General features: G+C 40.9%; 1 long non-coding RNA gene across 1 annotated transcript in view; it reads left to right on the plus strand.

Moving 5' to 3' along the window:
* LOC140495676 (uncharacterized) overlaps positions 1 to 22,207 on the plus strand; it is a 47,172-nt gene that overhangs the window by 12,492 nt on the left and 12,473 nt on the right. The window contains exon 2 of the long non-coding RNA XR_011964073.1: positions 13,364 to 13,405. This is a non-coding gene — a long non-coding RNA (uncharacterized lncRNA). The remainder of the gene's footprint in view (positions 1 to 13,363; positions 13,406 to 22,207) is intronic.

Genomic DNA, 22,207 nt, shown 5'->3' on the forward strand with positions numbered 1-22,207 from the left:
CATCTGTCAATCTGGATGGTTAGTGTCCAAAGCAGCCAATCTGGCTTAAAGATCATTCTGATCAATAGGCTATTAAGCCAAAGAATACTGTTATTCAGAGCAAGACGAGTAGTTACCAAACATACCAATTCCCCTTTCTTTGTTAGGACTTGTGAAAACTGTTTTTTCTTTTCAAACTTGGATGTTGTGCTTTCTTTACTTCATACCTAGCTCTGTGGAGAGCATGTTAAGTAGAAGCACTTAGTGTCTCAACTCTCCACTGCCACAAGACCCTTCCTAATCTTTTCCCTCAATAGTGTGTGGGCCCTAGCTCAGGCCTTCCTTTTCCCTTCTGCTCCTATTTCCTCAATGGTGTGGCAAGCTAGGGAATCAACTTATCTCCAACCCAATAATGCAACTTAATCTTCTGAATGACGTCCTCATACATCTCGCCAGCCACTTTATAGGTTTTTTGAGTAAGTTGCCAATTTATGATAAAAACATGAATAATGGTGAGTCTTCTCTTGTAAATTTGCATCCAATTGGATCCAGATCATGAAAGCTCAAAATCATTGCATATCAGATACTTTACAGTTGGAAGAGAAGGTCTTAAATTCAGACTTGGGTAAAGTTCCGGAAGGAAATCAACGATGTGCTAACATTGTCAAGATATTAAGGTTACTTTTTACATTGCCTGGTATGGTGGAGCATGGACGAGCCTGTGAAATTGCATTTACACACTCTCTCTCCTCCTGCTGCAGTATCGTGACATCAAGAGGAAACAATTTTGCTTAGTGACACTTGTACGTCAAAATCACAGCCCACTTCCCTGTAGGTTTATCTGTGATCAGTCATTATTTTCTGCCTGTCAATTGCCAAAAGATCAAAGTCCACTTTTTTTGCATCACCCAATCCTCCAATTCTAAAGCAGCCTTCAATAGAATTTGGTTTATGAAGCAAATTGTTGTTTTCAGGAATGCATTACCTGAAAGGGTAGTGACCGTCATTGGTAGCTTTCAAAATGGTATAGGATATATTAATGTACAGACTGAAATAAGAAGGCATGAATGGGGAAATCACAGTGGAGTGGGGCATTTAGTTAGCTCCAGTAAAGATGCATCATATATGTATGATGTGCCAATTGGCTTTTTTCTGTCAAATTCCATTCTATGACCAAACAACAGAATTAAAGTCTCTGGATTCTTCCAAACATTGTAAGTCATAGTGCCCAAGAATTTTAACCAAATAGTGAAAGTGTGTGGGTTATAAGTATTCCGGGTTGGCAGACCTGTCAGATAGTGCTGAACATGTGATTAACGATTTTGCAACAATGATGTAACATTATAAATGAAATGAGTTTAAAATGGATGCTAATATTTAGACTGAATGAGGTGACCACTTCTGCTTGGTAGATCCTAACACTGGCCATGGCATGTGTCTTGAGAAAATATGTTTCAGCCTGTTGAACAACAGACTGTTACTATACTACTTTGTGTTCCATCCACAGCCAATGCTCCGTTGCCTGTGATTTCAGCAGACATCAAAGCTTTGTTTAGTTATAAATTGTTCAGTAGTGATTAAGTGATGCATCTTGTTCAGTAGCGATTAAATGACGCATCTTGCAAGGATTTTATTAAATGATTGTGTGACTACAATGCAAATGGGAGTGGAGTAACTTTACTAAATTATATATATATATATACATAATATTTGGAATTAAGCACAGTCACAGATGTGGCATAGATAGGTGATACAGAACATTGGTACCTTTGTTCTCCAGAACATCCGACAATACAGCATTCCCTCAATAGCATGATGTGGTACTTATCATATCATGAATCTCTGTTCGAGAGTGGGATGGGGGTTAAACCTTCAACTTCTAATTAAGAGGGTAGAATAGTAGTAACTGACAGTCAAATGTTGGTCTGCATATTGTCACCTTTCATTTTTGGTAAATTTTCAAGAAATATTGTAATAATTACACTTGTTAAGTTTTTCATTCACTTAATACTAACACTGTGTAACCAGGTATTGATTTAGAAATTCTGAAATCAACTAAATAATTTTCTATAAGCTAGTGGTTCTGAAATGCTTATAATTACTTGAAGTTTTTGGATGGAGATTCAGGGAGTCTAGCACAAAATCCCAATGGAGACAAAGTGCCACCTCTAGGTCTTTGATAGGCATAATTACAAAAATTAACTAGTCAATGTAACTTGTATCTGTTGCTACCTTCCAGTTAACTGCATTTCAATATTTAAAACAAATACCTGTTTTTGTTAAGATTTAACGGTGTTCTATTGTCTACCACTGACAATTAGACAGGCCCTTAGACACATCATAGAAAGGAGGTCTGGGCTCAGGATCTCGTTGACAAATTCCAATGTCCCCACCTTTGAGCTAGGAGGTCCAAGTTCAAGTCCAACCTGCTCCAGAGGTGTGTCATATGATCTCTGAAGGTTAATTTGAAATCATCAAGAAAGGAGGTTTAATGGCAGCATCATTTCTTATACATGACACTGTGATCAATGGTAAATGTCGTTGCTGAAAAGCCGCAACAGAATGGAGAATCTGTCTGACCCAGGAAAAATATTCTGAAGACACGGTGGGGTGGCACAGTGGTTAGCACTGCTACCCCACAGCGCTGAGACCCGAGTTCAATTCCTGCTTCAGGCAACTCTCTGTGTGGAGTTTACACATTCTCCCTGCGTCTGCATGGATTTCCTCTGGGTGCTCTGGTTTCCTCCCACAATCAAAAAATGTGCAGATTAGGTAAATTGGCCATGCTAAATTGCCCGTAGTGTTAGATGAAGGGGTAAATGCAGGGGAATGGGACTGGGTGGGTTGCGGGTAAGTGTGGAATTGTTGGGCCGAAGGGCCTGTTTCCACACTGTAAGTAATCTAATCAAGCAATTTTAGCACTTTAAATACATTACCACTTTAAAAAGATGCCGACAGTTTGTGCGCAGCCGAAACATATAAGCTGAGAAACAGCTGCCATTACTCATGGAAGCAGCAACAGGGTGAAAGCAGCATTCAAGACTCAGAACTAGTAGCAGATACAGGATAAAACAATGTGGCCTGTCAAGAGCATAAAAACAAACTGAACTGGCAAGATGCAGAGTACGGTGGCAGAAAGGGGAGTAAAAAGGGGAAACATTTTATAAAATGGGCAAAAAGATCAGGCTGGGAAAGATTTTAAAAAAAGGAAGCGAACACTCACCTTCCAAATGAATGTTGCCAACATCATGAGTAAGCTTCATTAGGCCGAATTATTATTGGTTGGAGTAAGAGCCACAAAATTAATTAATATTAAGGCAACTATATTAGAAATGGTGTACAGTTTATATTTGGCAACTTAAGGGAAAGTTTTAAAGACTTGAGGAATCAATCCAATTAAAGAAGGGAAGAAGACATTTAGAAGAACATTAAGATTTACACATGTTAGATGCTAATAATTTAAATTGCTATTTCGGTGGGAGGATTTATTAACTGTGAAACCACACAAGTTTATTATAAAAGTTGTGCAAGAAGATTTGCATTTGTGTTTTGGACCAAGAAAGGCAGGAAAATATCTTTTTTGCCTATGAAGAAGTAGGAAACCTTCATCATAGCTGCAGAATATGAAAAATCCTCCAGAAGGGGGAAACCACAATTTGGCTTCTTAAAAAAGGAAGGCAAGCTCTAGTAAGCAGTACATGGCATTAATACTTAACATAATTTACAATTTAAAATAAGTAAGACAACACAACTTGCTACTTTTGTACCCAGAGCTACTGAACGAATAGCAATATGTTTCCAAGTCAGGATGGTGAATGATTGAAGAGGAACTTGCAGGTGGTGATGTTCCCATGTATCTGATGCCCTTGTCCTTCAGAACAGAATTGGATGTAAGATGCTGTCTCAGGATATTTGGTAAATTTAAAGCTTCATTTGAAGCTATAATACTGAACTAAAAATATGCAGGCAAAGAAAATATTGCAAACTTTCTATGTTATAAAGTTTAAAAGTCAGAAGAAAAGTCAAGTCAGAAGAAACAGAAATTAAACAGCACTGATGCAACAATACAAACTTGAAGACTGCAGATTGCTAACAACATTGAAATGCTACATATTTAAAACAACCTCAAAGGAATCAGAAGAAATAAATGCATGAAGAAAAAAAAAGGAGAAATAATACTTCCAACAAATGCTTCATATCAGAGATAGGCCACTCAGAAAAACAGGATTGGAAATCTCAGAGAAAACAATTCTTGTGCTATTATCAAGTATTATAACTGAGTATGAACAAATTAATGCACTGTTGTAATTAGTAGCTTCTGTCGGAGGTGGCGTTGTAACTTGTCAAACTGTTAAAGAAGGCACAGTGTTGAAGAAAAGGTTTTAATAATTACTTCACAGAACAAACCAATTCATGGAAAGGCAAGACTTATCAGAAGATTTTAGCAAACAACAGATAATTTAATTAATAATCTCTACAAATCAGGGAAGGTGGTGATATAATTGTAATGGTAGTGGACTGACAGCAGATTAATGCTCTTAAAATGGATTCAAATGCCACCATGACATCTGGTTGGCTTTAAATTAAATTAACTTCTGGAACATAAAGCTAGTCTTAGTAAGTGTTACTATGAAACCATCATTGAATGTTGTAATCTCATTCATGATGAAAGAAAATCTGCCTTTGTCACCGAGTCTGACCTAGTCTGACAGCAGACCCACAATAATGTGATTGACTCTTAACTATCATCTGAAAAGTCCTAACAAGCTACTCAGTTCAAAAACAATTAGGGATTGATAACAACAATGCCCACATCATAGAAAAGAATAAAGCAATGATTCATGGAATTCTGTCATTATGAAGTGTTGAAATAAGAATTCAAAAGAGACAGACCCGCTATTGGAATTGTTAATGAATTTTTGGCAGATTTGTTACAGTCCAAAGAAAATTTGACTTTGGCAAAAAGCTATTCAAATTTGAAAATCTGTTAATCAGATTCTGAGCATTAAAGAAAAAATCGTCAGTCTGGAGAGAAACAGACTATTCACTTATTAAGGTACAAATACACTGAAAGAGGAAATGACAAGCCACGGATCGGAAGCCAAGTGGCACGTACTAAGGTAAACAACAAACTGTGGCTGGTGGAGAGAAAACAGAGTTAACTTTTCAAGTCCAGTGATCCTTCTTCAGAATTGTTCTGAAGCATATAATAAGCACACAATAAAGGCCAGCTTCAGCCCTGTGGAACAATAAAACCTCACAGGCACTGGCAATACCCAACCATGCCAAAAGAATGCTTCATCTAGAAATATTTCTGACTGTAAGAGCTGCTCCTTTTTTGAGGTATTTTAGGTGCTGGAGGTGATTTCCTCGAATTCCAGGAGCAGCAATTACTGTTTTATATGCTGTTACATTGTTTTGGAACTTTGGAAAAAAAAAGTCAAAACAACAGCAATTGTAAAAGGGAGAAGAGCAGACAAAGGAAGCACATGGTGAGGTCATTGTAGGGGAGAGAGGGAAAGAAACTGATACTGCCTTTGCTGTCTAAACTCATATATCACTGGACATTGGAGTGTGCCTGGGAAAATTAACAAACAGTGAAATTCACAATTGATCTTTGAGGAACTGTTAGGCAAAGTTCACAGCACAGAAGCAGATAAATGTATTGTTGTTTTAAGTGTATCCTACAGAAAGTCTGCAGTAGTGAGTAGAGTGGGTTCTTTCTTGATTATATGTTTTTGGAGATATGTCTCTTGATTAAACTTAAAACATAAGTCATAACTATTCAGTTAACCTGGGGCAGTATTTATAGAGAAATAAGACAGTGTTATTTTCTGGGTCTGAAGAAGCAAAATTGGTCTTTAATAGAGTGATATGCACTTCTTGTCAGAAGTGGAAGTTGAAAGAGAGTTTAAGGGTTACAGCTGCCATAAATTCTGTTGGCTGTAAATCTTATCAGATTAAATGGATCAGTTGGAGAGACAGTTAGAAGTGATGAGGAATTTTCAACAGCAACAGTATGTGATGGATGGCAGTTATAGGAAGGGAGAAAGTCGCAGATACAGTCACAGAGATGGTTAACTCCAGGAAAGGTCAGAGAGGTAGGCAGCTAGTGCAGGAGTCTTTTGTGGCTTTACCCATTTCAAACAGGTATGCTGTTTTGGAAAATGTAGGGGGTCATGGATTCTAAGGGAAACACAGCATGAACTGCCAAGTTTCTGGTATTGAGACTGGCTCTAATGCAATGAGGGGTCCGTTGGGTTCCAAGAGATCAATTGTGTTTGGGATTCTCCAGTCTGAGGTACTGACAGATGTTTCTGCGGCCAGCAGTGAAAAATCAGAATGGTATGTTGATTCCCTGGTGCCAGGATCAAGGATGTCTCAGAGAGGGTGCAGAATGTTCTCACAGGGGAGAGGGGCCAGCAAAAGGTTATTGTCCACATTGGAACCAACAACATAGGAAAGGAAAAGGTTGAGAGTCTGAAGGGAGATTACAGAGAGTTAGGCAGGAATTTAAAAATGAGGTCATTGAGAGTAGTAACATCTGGATTACTCCCAGTACATCTGGAATCTCTTTTGGAGTAGAAGTGACCTGTACAAGAAGGACGGATTACACCTAAATTGGAAGGGGACTAATATACTGGCAGAAAAATTTGCTAGAGCTGCTTGGGAGGATTTAAACTAGGAAGGTGGGGGGGGGGGGGGTGGGAGTGGGACCCAGGGAGATAGTGAGGAAAGAGGTCACTCTGGATACAGTTGCGAATAGAAGTGAGACAAACAGTCAGGGCAGGCAGGGACAAGGTAGGATTAATAAATTAAACTGCATTTATTCAATGCAAGGGGCCGAACAGGGAAGACAGATGGTTTCAGGGCATGGTTAGGAATATGGGACTGGGATATCATAGCAATTACAGAAACATGGCTCAGGGATGGGCAGGACTGGCAGCTTAATGTTCCAGAATACAAATGCTACAGGAAGGATAGAAAGGGAGGCAAGAGAGGAGGGGGACGTAGCATTTTTGATGAGGGATAGCATTACAGCTATGCTGAGGGAGGATATTCCTGGAAATACATCCAGGGAAGTTATTTTGGTGGAACTGAGAAATAAAGAAGGGATGATCACCTTATTGGGATTGTGACTGGTTCGAATGCAATGAGGGGTCCGTTGGGTTCCAAGAGATCAATTGTGTTAGGGGATTCTCCAGTCTGAGGTACTGACAGATGTTTCTGCAGCCAGCAGTGAAAAATTAGAATGGTGTGTTGATTCCCTGGTGCCAGGATCAAGGATGTCTCAGAGAGGGTGCAGACTGTTCTCACAGGGGAGACGGGCCAGCAAAAGGTTATTGTCCACATTGGAACCAACAATTTAGGAAGGGAAAAGGTTGAGAGTCTGAAGGGAGATTACAGAGAGTTAGGCAGGAATTTAAAAATGAGGTCATTGAGAGTAGTAACATCTGGATTACTCCCAGTACATCTGGAATCTCTTTTGGGGTAGAAGTCACCTGTACAAGAAGGACGGATTACACCTAAATTGGAAGGGGACTAATATACTGGCAGGAAAATTTGTTAATTGTGTTATAGACCTTCTAATAGTCAGAGGGAAATTGAGAAACAATTTTGTAAGGAGATCTCAGCTATCTGTAAGAATAATAGAGTAATAATGGTAGGGGATTTTAACTTGCCAAATATAGACTGGGACTGCCACAGTGTTAAAGGTTTAGATGGAGAGGAATTTGTTAAGCGTGTACAAGATAATTTTCTGAATCAGTGTGTGGATGTACCTACTAAAGAAGGTGAAAACCTTGACCTACTCTTGGGGAATAAGACATGGCAGGTGACTGAGGTGTCAGTGGGGGAGCACTTTGGGGCCAGCGACCATAATTCTATTAGAGTTAAAATAGTGATGGAAAAGGAAAGGCCAGATCTAAAAGTTGAAGTTCTAAATTAGAGAAAAGCCAATTTTGACAGTATTAGACAAGAAGTTTTGAAAGCTGATTGGGAGCAGATGTTCGCAAGTAAGGGAACAGCTGGAAAATGGGAAGCCTTCAGAAATGAGATAACGAGAATCCAGAGAAAGTATATTCCTGTCAGGGTGAAAGGAAAGGCTGGTAGGAATAGGGAATGCTGGATGAGTAAATAAATTGAGGGTTTGGTTAATAAAAGAAGGAAGCATACGTAAGGTATAGACAGGATACGAGTGAATCCTTGGAAGAGTATAAAGGAAGTAGGAGTATACTTAAGAGGGAAGTCAGGAGGGCAAAAGGGCTTTGGCAAATAGTATTAAGGAGAATCCAAGGGGTTTTTGCAAATGCGTTAAGGACAAAAGGGAAAGTAGGTAGAAAATAGGGCCCCTCAAAGATCAGCAAGACAGCCTTTGTGAGGAGGTGCAGAAAGTAGGGGAGATACTAAACGAGTATTTTGCATCAGTATTTACTGTGGAAAAGGATATGGAAGATATAGACTGTAGAGAAATAGATGGTGACACCTTGCGAAATGTCCATATTACAGAGGAGGAAGTGCTGGATGTCTTGAAACGCATAAAGGTGGATAAATCCCCAGGACCTGATCAGGTGTACCCTAGAACTCTGTGGGAAGCTAGAGAAGTGATTGCTGGGCCTCTTGCTGCGATACTTGTATCATCGAATCTCACAGGTGAGGTGCCGGAAGACTGGAGGTTGGCTAATGTGGTGTCACTGTTTAAGAAGGGTGGTAAGGACAAGCCAGGGAGCTATCGAACAGTGAGCCTGACCTCGGTGGTGAGCAAGTTGTTGGAGGGAATCCTGAGGGACAGGATGTACATGTATTTGGAAAGGCAAGGACTGATTAGGGATAGTCAACATGGCTTTGTGCATGGGAAATCATGTCTCACAAACTTGATTGAGTTTTTGAAGAAGTAACAAAGACGATTGATGAGGGCAGAATGGTAGATGTGATCTATATGGACTTCAGTAAGGCGTTCGACAAGGTTCCCCATGGGAGACTGATTAGCAACGTTAGATCTCATGGAATACAGAGAGAACTAACCATTTGGATACAGAACTGGCTCAATGGTAGAAGACCGAGGGTGGTGGTGGAGGTTGTTTTTCAGATTAGAGGCCTGTAACCAATGGAGTGCCACAGGGATCAGTGCTGGGTCCTCTACTTTTTGTCATTTACATAAATGATTTGGATGTGAGCATAACAGGTAGAAGTTAGTAAGTTTGCAGATGACACCAAAATTGGAGGTGTAGTGGACAGCGAAGAGGGTTACCTCAGATTACAACAGGATCTGGACCAGATGGGCCAATGGGCTGAGAAGTGGCAGATGGAGTTTAATTCAGATAAATGTGAGGTGCTGCATTTTGGGAAAGCAAATCTTAGCAGGACTTATACACTTAATGGTAAGGTCCTAGATGGTGTTGCTGAACAAAGAGACCTTGGAGTGCAGGTTCATAGCTCCTTGAAAGTGGAGTCGCAGGTAGATAGGATCATGAAGAAGATGTTTGGTATGCTTTCTTTTATTGGTCAGAGTATTGAGTACAGGAGTTGAGAGGTAATGTTGTGGCTGTACAGGACTTGGTTAGGCCATTGTTGGAATATTGCATGCAATTCTGGTCTCCTTCCTATCAGAAAGATGTTGTGAAACTTGAAAGGGTTCAGAAAAGATTTACAAGGATGTTGCCAGGATTGGAGGATTTGAGCTATAGGGAGAGGCTGAACAGGCTGGGGCTGTTTTCCCTAGAACGTCAGAGGCTGAGGGGTGACCTTATAGAGGTTTACAAAATTATGAGGGGCATGGATAGGATAAATAGACAAAGTCTATTCCCTGGGTCAGGGATCCAGGGTTAGGGTGAGAAGGGAAAGATATAAAAGAGACCTAAGGGGCAACGTTTTCACACAGAGGGTGGTACGTGTATGGAATGAGCTGCCAGATAAGTGGTGGAGGTTGGCACAATTGCAACATTTAAGAGACATTTGGATGGGTATATGAATAGGAAGGGTTTGGAGGTATATGGGCCGGTGCTCTCAGGTGGGATATCTGGTCGGCATGGACAAGTTGGACCGAAGGGTCTGCTTCCATGCTGTACATCTCTATGACTCTATGAGAAGTATTACATGGTTTCAGGGAGCAAACAATTAAATACTCACTCATACAAAGAAATAAATAGATTAAAAAATATACCCAGATATGACATCAAACCTCCTTTGGAAAAGATATCTAAGGTTTTGCTCAGGAAAAGTGGTGATCCAAACTTTTTGGATTTCATAGAACATGTTTATAGTATTTGACACGTCATTAATTTTAACCCTGAGAAAGGGTCACCAGACCCGAAACATGAATTCTGATTTCTCTTTACAGATGTTGCCAGATCTGCTGAGCTTTTCCAGCAATTTCTGTTTTTATTTCATAAATTTTAGTGATACATGATTGGGTGTCACTTTCCTGTCAGATCATATACCTTTGGTAAAGAAAAAGGAATTACAGTTTATCTACATGACACATTTGAATAAAGCTTCAGAGCACAGCTAACAAAAAAAAGATAGGAGAGTTGTTAAAGATACTGTAATTTACAGATGAGTCTTCTCACTTTTGACATTGCACATACATCTTGGCCTTGTCAACCGTAGATTCATGGTGAAATTCAAACATACTGACAACAGGAAAGAAGTGACAGATTTTACAAGACTGTTGCAAGTGTTTGCCATGTCGTCAGCACTGAAGGACACTTTCAATCAATTGTCACTCGAGCAACGCCAGTCTCAGAGACAATACTGTGAGCAGCAATTCTCCTGTTCCCAACAAAGCATATGTGAGCATCTAGTTCACCAGGAAAACAACAACAGATGGCAAATGAAGATGTGTCAGTAAATTGAGAGTAAACATTTGTTAACAAAAATGGAGATGGACTACCTATGAATTCATGGAAGCTAGAGCAATGTCCATAGATCAGGGCACAGTCAGAAAAATGAAATTGTCTGGGCTGAACATCTAGGACATACAAAAAAGAGACCGCTTCAAATCAATAATCAATTACGTGGCTGGAAAATCCTGGATACTACAGAGCAATATCTTCAATGATGGATGCTCATGGGATTAAAGGTTGCCAATATTAGATTGAGATTCAGGAGATTAAGAGTTCTCCTGATAAGGTCTTGGGCTAACTGTTGAGTTTCAGCAGGAACAACATCCACAGCAAAATATACCCCAGATATAAAGTATCTTCCAGAGGCCAATCAAGATCAGGATCCGATTCAAGATCAGCAGTCCTCAAGTAAAAGTCTTACTAATCTCTCAAGTCTGAAGAGAATACATTCTGGAATAATTATATAACTTCTAACTGCCTATATTTATGAAGTCAGAGTTTTGGGGCATGGGGAAGGTGAAGTAATGATAAATATTAAAAAAAACTTGAATGTACATAAGTTAACAATGGGGAAAAAGACAGAGAATATTTTTGCACTCCTTGAGCGTTGCTGGAGCTGCATTCCCCCAGGCAAGTGGAGAGTATTCAATTACACTCTTGACTTGTGCCTTATGGTTGTTGTGAGGGTTTGGGGAGTCCAAACGTGAGTTACTCATCACAAGATACCCAGTCTCTGCACTGTTGTTGAAGCCACAGTATTTAAAACTCTCCAAAGCTCAGTTATCCAGTCATCATTGATAGAAGGGGTTTCAGTGACGGAATTGCTGTAAATGTAGAGGGGGTTGATTGCAAATACTTGCCAGAGATGGTCATGGGCTGACACTTATGTCGTACTGTTCCTTACTTAATAAGCCTTAGTGCACATTTGAATATTGCTGCTAATGGCCATGGTATGCCTTGAAGCTGAGGAACTACAAATGGTAGAGTGAAGTGGCTGTAGATGGTTGCAACTAGGGTAATATTCTTCGGAAGTTCTGCAGCAAGGTCCTGGAACTACTGGGTTTCAACCATGCAAGCATGTTCCTTCATACTAAATGACTCCAACTGATGGAAAATTCCTCCCAATTCTAACTTAAGTTTTGCTCAAGTTCCTTAATATCACATTCACCAAATATTTTGTCAAATTATTCAAAGTTTGGGAGAAGATTTGTAGCTCAGGTGCTCGTTGTTGTGGTTCTGTTCGCCGAGCTGGGAATTTGTCTTGCAAACGTTTCGTCCCCTGTCTAGGTGACATCCTCAGTGCTTGGGAGCCTCCTGTGAAGCGCTTCTGTGCTGTTTCCTCCGGCATTTATAGTGGCCTGTCTCTGCCGCTTCCGGTTGTCAGTTCGAGCTGTCCACTGTAGTGGCCGGTATATTGGGTCCAGGTCGATGTGTTTGTTGATAGAGTCTGTGGATGAGTGCCATGCCTCTAGGAATTCCCTGGCTGTTCTCTGTTTGGCTTGCCCTATAATGGTAGTGTTGTCCCAGTCGAATTCATGTTGCTTGTCGTCTGGGTGTGTGGCTACTAAGGATAGCTGGTCATGTCGTTTCGTGGCTAGTTGGTGTTCGTGTATACAGATCGTTAACTGTCTTCCTGTTTGTCTGATATAGTGTTTTGTGCAGTCCTTGCATGGGATTTTGTACACTAATTTGTCAAATTATTTCTGGGTGTACCTACACTACATGGAATGTAACGGTTGACAAAGCCAGCTCTTCACCACCTGTATGAATGCTGGACTTTTCATAAATGCATGCAACCCAAGGATGAAACTTTTAGAACAATTTGGGTTATAGCAAAGGACAAACCTGTGTAAGAATGTGCAGATCAGTCATCAGAAATGATTATAGGAAAGAGGGAAGGGAAAATGAGAATTGGTAATAGACTGCCATCTTCAGTGCTCCCAATCCTGCCAGTGCTTAGCAACAGTCAGTTCAATAACACTGACTATTATTTTTCAAGAAGATGAGAACAGGCAGCCATGAATCCTGCCACCCTTATTTGTGCATCACCTTGTTCTGCAAGAGATTGAGGACTGCAGAGCATCATTATTAGGTGATATGGTTTCATGGTTGCAGTTCGGCTTACTCTGTGAGATATGGTTGGGAGAATTGAGGAATCAAAGGAGGTTGCACTCAGCACCAGCGATTCCACCAGAATTTACTAATAGGTATTACCCCTTGGAGTCAAGGGATGCCCAGATGATAGAAGAATCCTTATGGGTGAAGAGAGCCCCTAGCTGACTACAGATGTAGCTAAATTGGTCTTTAGGCAGGAAAGTTATCCACCACTATCTCCACTGCTGGCAAAATGGCATCATGGCAGGAAAAAGATAGTGCAATCCATGAGATTTTACAACAACCTTCCCCCCAACCCCCAGACATTCTCCCGCAGCCCATCCCTGAAAAATGGCAACATCCAGACCAATATTTGAAATTTGTAATATATTATTTAACAGCAGAGGTTTTGTTAATCAAGATATTTTTTTCTTATGCCCATGCAGGATACATAGAGGTAAAAAAGACAAAGGAAATCAATGTGCCAGGTAATTATCCCACTCAGTTTTGTTAGTTTTGCTCACTTGTTGATGTGGAACATACATTGTCTTCTTTTGAATAATTGGTATTTCATTACCAATATACCAATACATTTTAGAAAAGGTAACTTGCAGAGATGTAGTGACTGTGCAGCAGCCTGATGAAGTAGCATGAAAACATGAAGGGAAATTTTCCCCAAGTGAGGACAGGAAAGGGTGAAGTGATAGGGAGGATTAAATAAGAGAAGAACAGAAGAGTTGAGGGAGAAAGGAGGAGAAGAGGGAAGATGGATACAGAGAGAAGACATGTTAATGGAGATGGTGATTAGGAGCAGGGAACATAGATGACAAGGGAGCTGATGGAGATTACATGTGGAAATGGAAATGGCAGAAAACTGTTTTGAGGCGATTTGTTAAGCAATGTTTCTCTCAGTGATTTTCTCTTCCATGAGACGTAAGCATATTTCCAAACTTGGTTCAGTGCATTAAGGTGATTTCCAGAGATTAAATATCTCTGTGGTGGGGAGAGTTAGATAGGGGTCAATTTTCCTATGATCTGGCAGGTGGATGGTAAATGAGGGAGTATGATGTGGTAGAAAGCGGGGAGGGGGGAGCTCTTGAGGTTTTAGTTCGTACTGGTATGGACCAGGCCTGACCCCTCAAAGCATTTCTAAGCAGGTAGCTCAGACCGTAACTTTGCTAATTGTTTTAGGTAACTGTATAGTGGATATTCCTGGAATCAATTAGTTAGTTTGACTGCCAAGTTTTAAACAGACAGAATGTATTTACAAAATTACAGAATGAAACAGCAAGAACAGGAAATAGAATATTGGATAACGTATCCTATCCAAAAACCCAACAGATTATCCTGAATTAATGATGCTGTTCTGAATATACTTGCAACAGTTCCAATAAACACATCCCTTAGCACAAAGAGTAAAAATAAAACAAACCAGGGCTTACAGACTTGAAGTTAGAGAGAGAGAGTACCCAATTGGACTTACGCCAGCAGCCTTTCTGCTGCCGAACAGAATCAAAAACTCTAAACTAAATGAAGGCTAGCTAAACAACTAGCTGGCCACTCCCCCTTGATTATACCATTTATTAAAGACATGAAAGCCTTAGGTCAGAGGCATTATCTGTTTGGGTTAAATAAAAAGGCTCCCAATTAACCTTTCAAATCCAGCCTAGTTGGAGCTTGGCCAACTACCTCCTCTCTGGGGGAAAAAAAAATCTCAAGGGCATAGTAGCCTTGTAACAAGACCAGCATTGTGACAATACTTTGAATTGAGGCTGCAGAGTGGTGGAACTTCTGAGATTACTTTTTGGATCAGTTTTACTCAGTTAGAGAGAGACGGAATTGACCTCACTGCTGAGAGTTATAATTTTCACGTTATGAGAAAGAGTGGGCAGAGTGTATTTTCCACATCCCAGAGCACACCCAGTGGTGCTGGGATTGGATTGGGAGAAGGTGAGGACTGTAGGTACAGGAGATCAGAGTCAAAACGTGTGCTGCTGATAAAGCACAGCCAGTCAGGTAGCATCGGGGAGCAGGAGAGTGGACGTTTCAAGTTGAGGAGGAGCTTATGCTCAAAATGTTGACTCTCCTGCTCCTCGGATGCTGCCTGCAAAAGGGTTAGGGTTAGGGTAATTCTAGCATCACACTTTTTGACTGGGATTGGATTGAGCAGGTGTGATTGTGCTGATGGAAATCTTAGCATATTCCAATCTCCCAGAAATCAGAACTGGGTCAGGTTCATTAGCGGGGTCTTGTTATCCAGAGAGGTCACCCAGAAAATCTAGTAACTAACTGTCATGCTACACCATTGATGAAAAAAGTGAATATTGATGATAGATGAAAAGTTAATCAAGCAGGCTACTTTGATCTGGATAGTGTTGAGCTTCTTGACTGTTGTTAGATCTGCACTCTTCCAGGTAAGTGGACTGTATTCTGTTTCATTCCTGATTTGTGTCACATGGATGGTGAATAGACTTTAAGGGGACAGGAGGGGAATCACCCAGCACAATATTCCCAATATGCGTAACCAATTGTTGACACCACAGTATGTATAAAACTTCTCAAAATTTTGTGTGTGGTTAATACCAACAGAGGAGCATTCAGAATCATAGAGTCAGACAGATGTAAAGCATGGAAACAGACCCTTTGGTCCAACCTGTCCATGCCAACCAGATATCCCAACCCAATCTAGTCCCACCTGCCAGCACCCGGCCCATATCCCTCCAAACCCTTCCTATTCATATACCCATCCAAATGCCTCTTAAATGTTGCAATTGGACCAGCCTCCACTACTTCCTCTGGCAGCTCATTCCATACCCGTACCATCTTCTGTGTGAAAATGTTGCCCCTTAGGTCTCTTTTATATCTTTCCCCTCTTACCCTAAACCTATGCCCTCCAGTTCTGGACTCCCCAACCTCAGGGAAAAGACTTTGCCTATTTACCCTATCCATGCCCCCCATAATTTTGTAAACCTCTATAAGGTCATCCCTCAGCCTCCAACGCTCCTGGGAAAACAGTCCCAGCCTGTTCAGCCTCTCCCTATACCTCAAATCCTCCAACTCTGGCAACATCCTTGTAAATCTTTTCTGAACTCTTTCACGTTTCACAACATCTTTCTGATAGGAAGACCAGAATTGCACGCAATATTCCGACAGTGGCCTAACCAATGTCCTGTACAGCTGTAACATGACCTCCCAACTCCTGTACTCAATACTCTGACCAATAAAGGAAAGCATATCAAACGCCTTCTTCACTATCCTATCTACCTACGACTCCACTTTCAAGGAGCTATGAACCTGCACTCTAAGGTCTCTTTGTTCAGCAACACTCCCTCGGACCTTACCATTAAGGGTATAAGTCCTGCTAAGATTTGCCTTCCCAAAAAGCAGTACCTCACATTTATCTGAATTAAACTCCATCTGCCACTTCTCAACCCATTGGCCCATCTGGTCAAGATCCTGTTGTAATCTGTGGTGACCCTCTTCACTGTCCACTACACCTCCAATTTTGGTGTCATCTGCAAACTTACTAAGAATGGGAATGCTGCTTACTGTCAGAGGGAGATGATTAGATATGCTTGAATAAAGGCAAAACACTGCAGATGTTGTAAATCTGAAGGAAACAGAGAGAATGCAGTAGAAACTCAGCAGAGCTAGCAGCATCTGTGGAGAGAGAAACATTTCAAGCTGTTCTGAAGAACAGTCATTATGGACTTGAAATTTTAACTCTGTTTCTCTTTCCACAGATACTCCCAGACATATTGAGTTTCTCCAGCATCCACTGTGATTAGATATACTTCTCAGTATATATCTAATTTATATATACTTATATACTTATTTATATATCTGATTATTGTCTGGCATTTGTGTCAGGAGTTGTAGATGGTTGTGAACACTACGCAACATCAGCAAATATCCCTACTTCTGATCTTGCCTTGAAGGGAAGGTCACTACTGAAGTAGCTGAAGGTGGTTGGGCATTAGATACTGCCTTAGGAACTCCTGCAGCAATGTCCCAAGACTATTGAGCTTCAACAGCATTGACCATGTTCTCTCACACTAGATGAGCCCAACTATTGGAGAATTTCTCCCAACTCTCATCAATTTTGCTCAGGCTCAATGATACTTAGCTTCCCCACCACCATCCACCACCACCCCCCCCCCCCCCAACACCCCCACCCAACCCCCCCTCATTTTCATTTCCATCTTATCTCTGAGCTCTGGTTACATCCAGCTCAGCATTTAAAATATGTATTTCATTACTATAACAGCTTTGATGTTGTTAACCAAGATACCATTCTTATGACTATACAGGATTCATTGAGGTAAAAAAGACAACAGAAATACCAACACCAGGTAATCATTCCGGCCAATATTATTGGGTTCATGAATTTGCTGATTTGGAATATATAGACTTTTGCTTGGATTCATTTATTTATTTTGGTTTTACTGTGGCTTTTAACCAATAGGCCAGGGACTTTGTAAGTGAGAACCAGTTGTTCTGGCCATTTGCAAGAAGGTGAAAGTATATGGGGAAAGGATATCAAGGAGCAGCAACTCCTGACAGATCAAATGGATCATCTCAGTGAACCCTGTGACAGGGATCATTGAACTGCCTTCCCAAGCTTTCTCACCATTCACAGCATCATTGTCTGTTTGTTTTTGTTTTAGAGGAGAATTTTATAAGGTGTTTAGAGTTTTAACTAATGAGGTTATATAATGGTTTATACTTTTTTTTAACTTGTAAGTAGATTTATTTATTTGTATTAAATAGTAATTCCTGATAAGACAGAAATCTGGCCCATGCTTTCTATCAAGCTGGGTCTAAAATACTGATAAATTGGAGACTGACATAACACAAGGATGCAGATGCTTGAGATCTGAAACACAAACAGAAATTGTGGGCATCTGTGGGAAGATAGCAGAGTTAATGTTTTGAGTCTGGTCGCCCTTCTACAGACAGATAATGGGATTTTGCATATGTATATAAAATCTTGGAACTTTTGTGACAATTCCAGGAATAGTATGGCTTGATTTCTCGTCCTGATGTGGAGGTGCCGATGTTGGACTCAGGTGGACAAAGTTTAAAGTTACACAACACCAGGTTCTAGTCCAACAGGTTTATTTGAAAGTAAAAGCTTTTAGAGTGCTGTTCCTTCATCAGGTAGCTAGTGGGGCAGGATCATCGGACACAGAACCTTTAGTAAAAGACCAAAGTGTCATACAACTGATAGGATGTATTGATGCAGAGATATTTGTGAGTGATGTACAAATTTGTTCCTCTGAGACAGGTAAGAAGGGGTAAGATTAAGGAACCTCGGATGACGACAACAGAGGAACTTCTCATCAAAAGGAAGAAGGCAGCTTTCGTAAGGTGGAGGAAGCAAGGATCGAGCACAGCGTTAGAGGATTACAGGCTTGCTAGAAAGGAGCTTAGAAATACACTGAGGAGAACCAGGAGGGGGCACGAAAAAGGCTTGGCAAGAAGGATTAGGGGAAACCCAAAGGTGTTTTACTCATACGTGAGGAATAAGAGAATGATCAGGGAGAAGGTAGGGCGATCAGGGATAGCGGAGGGGACTTGTACATGGAATCTGAGCAGATAGGGGAAGCCCTAATGAGTTTTTTGCTTCGGTTTTCACCAAGGAAAGGGAGCTTGTTGTAAATGAAAACTTAGAGGAGCAGGGATAAGTCTTGACCATATCAAGATTGATGAAGATGATGTGCTAGAAATTTTGGAAAACATTAAGATTGATAAGTCCCCATGGCCCAGACCAGATTTATCCTAGACTGCCCCGGGAAGCAAGAAAGGAAGTTGCTAAGCCGCTGGTGAAGATATTTGCCTCCTCACTCTCCATGGGAGTTGTACCGGAGGATTGGAAGGAGGTGAATGTTGTTCCACTTTTCAAGAAGGAGAATAGGGAAATCCCTGGCAATTACAGACCAGTCAGTCTCACATCTGTGGTCAGCAAAGATGTGGAAAGAATTCTGAGGGATAGGATTTATGACTATTTGGCAAAGCATAGTGTGATTAAAGGCAGTCAGCATGGCTTTGTGAAGGGCAAGTCATGCCTCACAAATATTATTGAGATCTTTGAGGAGGTGTCAAGACAGGTCGAAGATGGTCGAGCAGTGGATGTGGTGTATATGGATTTCAGCAAGGCATTTGATAGGGTTCCCCATGGTCGGCTCATTCATAAAGTCAGGAAGTATGGGATACAGGGAGATTTGGCTATCTGGATTCAGAACTGGCTAGCTGACAGAAGGCAGAGAGTGATTGTAGTTGGAAAGTATATTCTGCCTGGAAGACAGTGTTGAGTGGGGTCCTGCAGCGCTCTGTTCTTGGGCCTCTGCTATAAATGACTTGGATGAGGAGATTCAGGGTGGGTTAGTAAATTTGCCGATGACACAATTTGCCGATGGAGGTGTCGTTGATAGTATAGAGGGCTACTGCAGGCTGCAGTGCAACATAGACAGGAGGCAGAGCTAGGCTGAGAAATGGCAGATGGAGTTCAACCTGGATAAATGCGAAGTGATGATGCATTTTGGAAGGTCAAACTCGAATGCTGAATATAGGATTAAAGACAGGATTCTTAGCAGTGTGGAGGAACAGAGGGATCTGGGTGTGCAAGTACGTAGATCCCTCAAAGTTGCCACCCAAGTGGATAGGGTTATTAAGAAAGCATATGGTGTTTTGGCTTTCATTAACAGGGGGATCGAGTTTAAGAGCTGCGAGATTTTGCTGTAGCTCTGCAAGTCCCTGGTGAGACCACTCTTGGAATATTGTGTCCATTTCTAGTCACCCTTCTATAAGAAAGATACAGAGGCTTTGGAGAGGGTGCAAAGAAGGTTTACCAGGATGCTGCCTGGACTGGAGAGCTTGCCTTATGAAGAAAGGTTGAATAAGCTCGGACTTTTCTCTCTGGAGAGAAGGAGGAAGAGAGGAGACCTGATCGAGGTGTACAAAATAATGAGAGGAATAGATAGAGCTAATAGCCATAGACTTTTCCCCAGGGCAGGATTGACTGGTACGAGAAGTCATAGTTCGAAGATATTAGGAGGAAGGTATCAAGGAGATGTCAGAGGTAGGTCCTTTACGCAGAGAGTTGTGAATGTGTGGAATGCATTGCCAGCTGAGGTGGTGGAAGCAGAGTCATTGGGGACATTCAGTGACTGCTGCACATGCACATGGGATTGCAGTGAGTTGAGGCATGCGTAGGTTAAGTTACTCTATTTTACATTAGGATTAAGTCTTGGCACAACATCATGGGCCTAAGAGCCTGTTCTGTGCTGTACTTTTCTATGTTCTACATTCTAATTCTGGCTAAGATTTGCTCTCCTAAAATGCAGCACCTCACATTTATCTAAATTAAACTCCATCTGCCACTTCTCAGCCTTTTTTGTGTATCTTCTTTGCAGCCGTAACTTTGTATTCATTGCTCTGTTCAATATAATGTTTGTATGTTATGATCTGCCTATACTGCTCACAAAACTAGATTTTTCACTGTACCTAGGTACATTTGACAATAATAAATCAAATCAAATCAAATCAGTAAACTCTATCTGACAAATTTTGGCCCATTCACCTAATTTATTCACATCCATTTGTAAATTTCTTACCTCTACATTCCAGCTTACTTTCCAATTTATTTTGGTCTCATCTGCAAATTTGGCTGTAGTACATTTAATCACTGCATCCGTCATTTATAACTTGTAGGGACCAGAGGACCAAATGCTGTGGTCCAAACTAGTTTCAACTTGCCAACTAGGAAAGGACCCATTTATTCCAACTCTCAGCTTTCTGTTGGTTAGACAATCCTCTATTCAGGCTTATACGATCTTATCTTGTGTATAATCCTTTTGTGCAGCACCTTATAAAATGTCTCATGGAAATCTAGATATATCAGATCTACAAGAACCCCAGTATTGATTTTGCTGGTCATGTGTTTGAAGAACTCTAGCAAATTAGTCAAACATGACTTAGCTTTCATAAAACCATACTGACTCTGATGGCTTGTGATTTGACTTTTCAAATGCTTCATTACTACTTCCTTAATAATGGATTCCAACAATTTCCATATGACAGATATTAAACTAACTGGTCTATGGTTTCCTACTTTTGACGTCTTTCTCTTTTTGTTTGAAAAAAGGTACTACATTATCATTTTTCCAATCCACTGGAACCTTTCCAGAATCCAAGAAATTTTGGAACAACCAGTGGATCATCCATCCAGCCAGAAATCCCAGTCAGATTTGCCAGCACTTGGCAACATATTGTCACCCATTGATAGGCACTCTGTGTCCAATGAAGGTTCTGTCATCAGGAATGAAGTGTCGTTCAGGAAGACACTGTCTTTCCTTGTTTCCAATCCCCTTCACCTATTATTCCAGCATACCCTTCCCCTCCTGTATTCACTCCCTCAGCCTTCTTTGCTCAAAGGAAAACAACCGTAGCTTATCTCATCTCTCTTGATTGCACTAGCCCCAGATCCTGGTGAATCTCTTCTTCACGCTGTTGTGCAATCACATCCTTGCTAAAGTGTGACAACCAGATTGTGTACAAATTCCAGCTGAGATCTAACTAACATTCTGTTGCATCCCGGTGAAATTCCCACTGTTATACTGGCAGTGTCCTCCACTCTTAGTGGCACTAGTAGTGCTGAATATCTGCCCACCTAAGTGCCTGATTGAAATGTATTGATATTAAGCTTCTCAGAGAAAAGTGGCACAGATCATCCATTGATTCTTTGAGCATTGGGTAAGAATTCCATGGTCTTGGTTGAAACTGGTCAACACTGTAGAATTTGATGGACATGAATTCTTGTTTCAGGACTTTACGGTTAAATTGATCTTGTATCAAAGATAGCTAAAAGAGGGGATTAAGAAACCACACCATTATCTTAGAACTCAGATGCTGCAACACTGGGCTCTGTAGTGTCCTTGGTTTTGTCACTGTAAGTATTGCTTTGGAGTTTATATTAGACAGGCATAGTACCACCCAGAATCCATCTTGGTTAGCGTATTGGTACAGGTAGTAGAAGAATGGGCAGGAATTGGATACTGTGATGTCAATCAGTGTGTTACACTGATTTGTTGATACACTTTTAAAAATCACTGCTTGAGCTATTTGTTTCTCTTAAACTCACATAACAGACAGGTTGCTGGTCAGACAGGTATGGGGAAGGGTTGGAAGAGGACTCTCAGAAGAAGCCATATCTATCCGTGGTCTTCCAGGATCATTTTTCATACTCTGGATCAGTGGTGCTGGAAGAGCACAGCAGTTCAGGCAGCATC

This window comes from Chiloscyllium punctatum, chromosome 25, assembly GCF_047496795.1.
Source record: "Chiloscyllium punctatum isolate Juve2018m chromosome 25, sChiPun1.3, whole genome shotgun sequence".
NCBI lineage: Eukaryota > Metazoa > Chordata > Chondrichthyes > Orectolobiformes > Hemiscylliidae > Chiloscyllium > Chiloscyllium punctatum.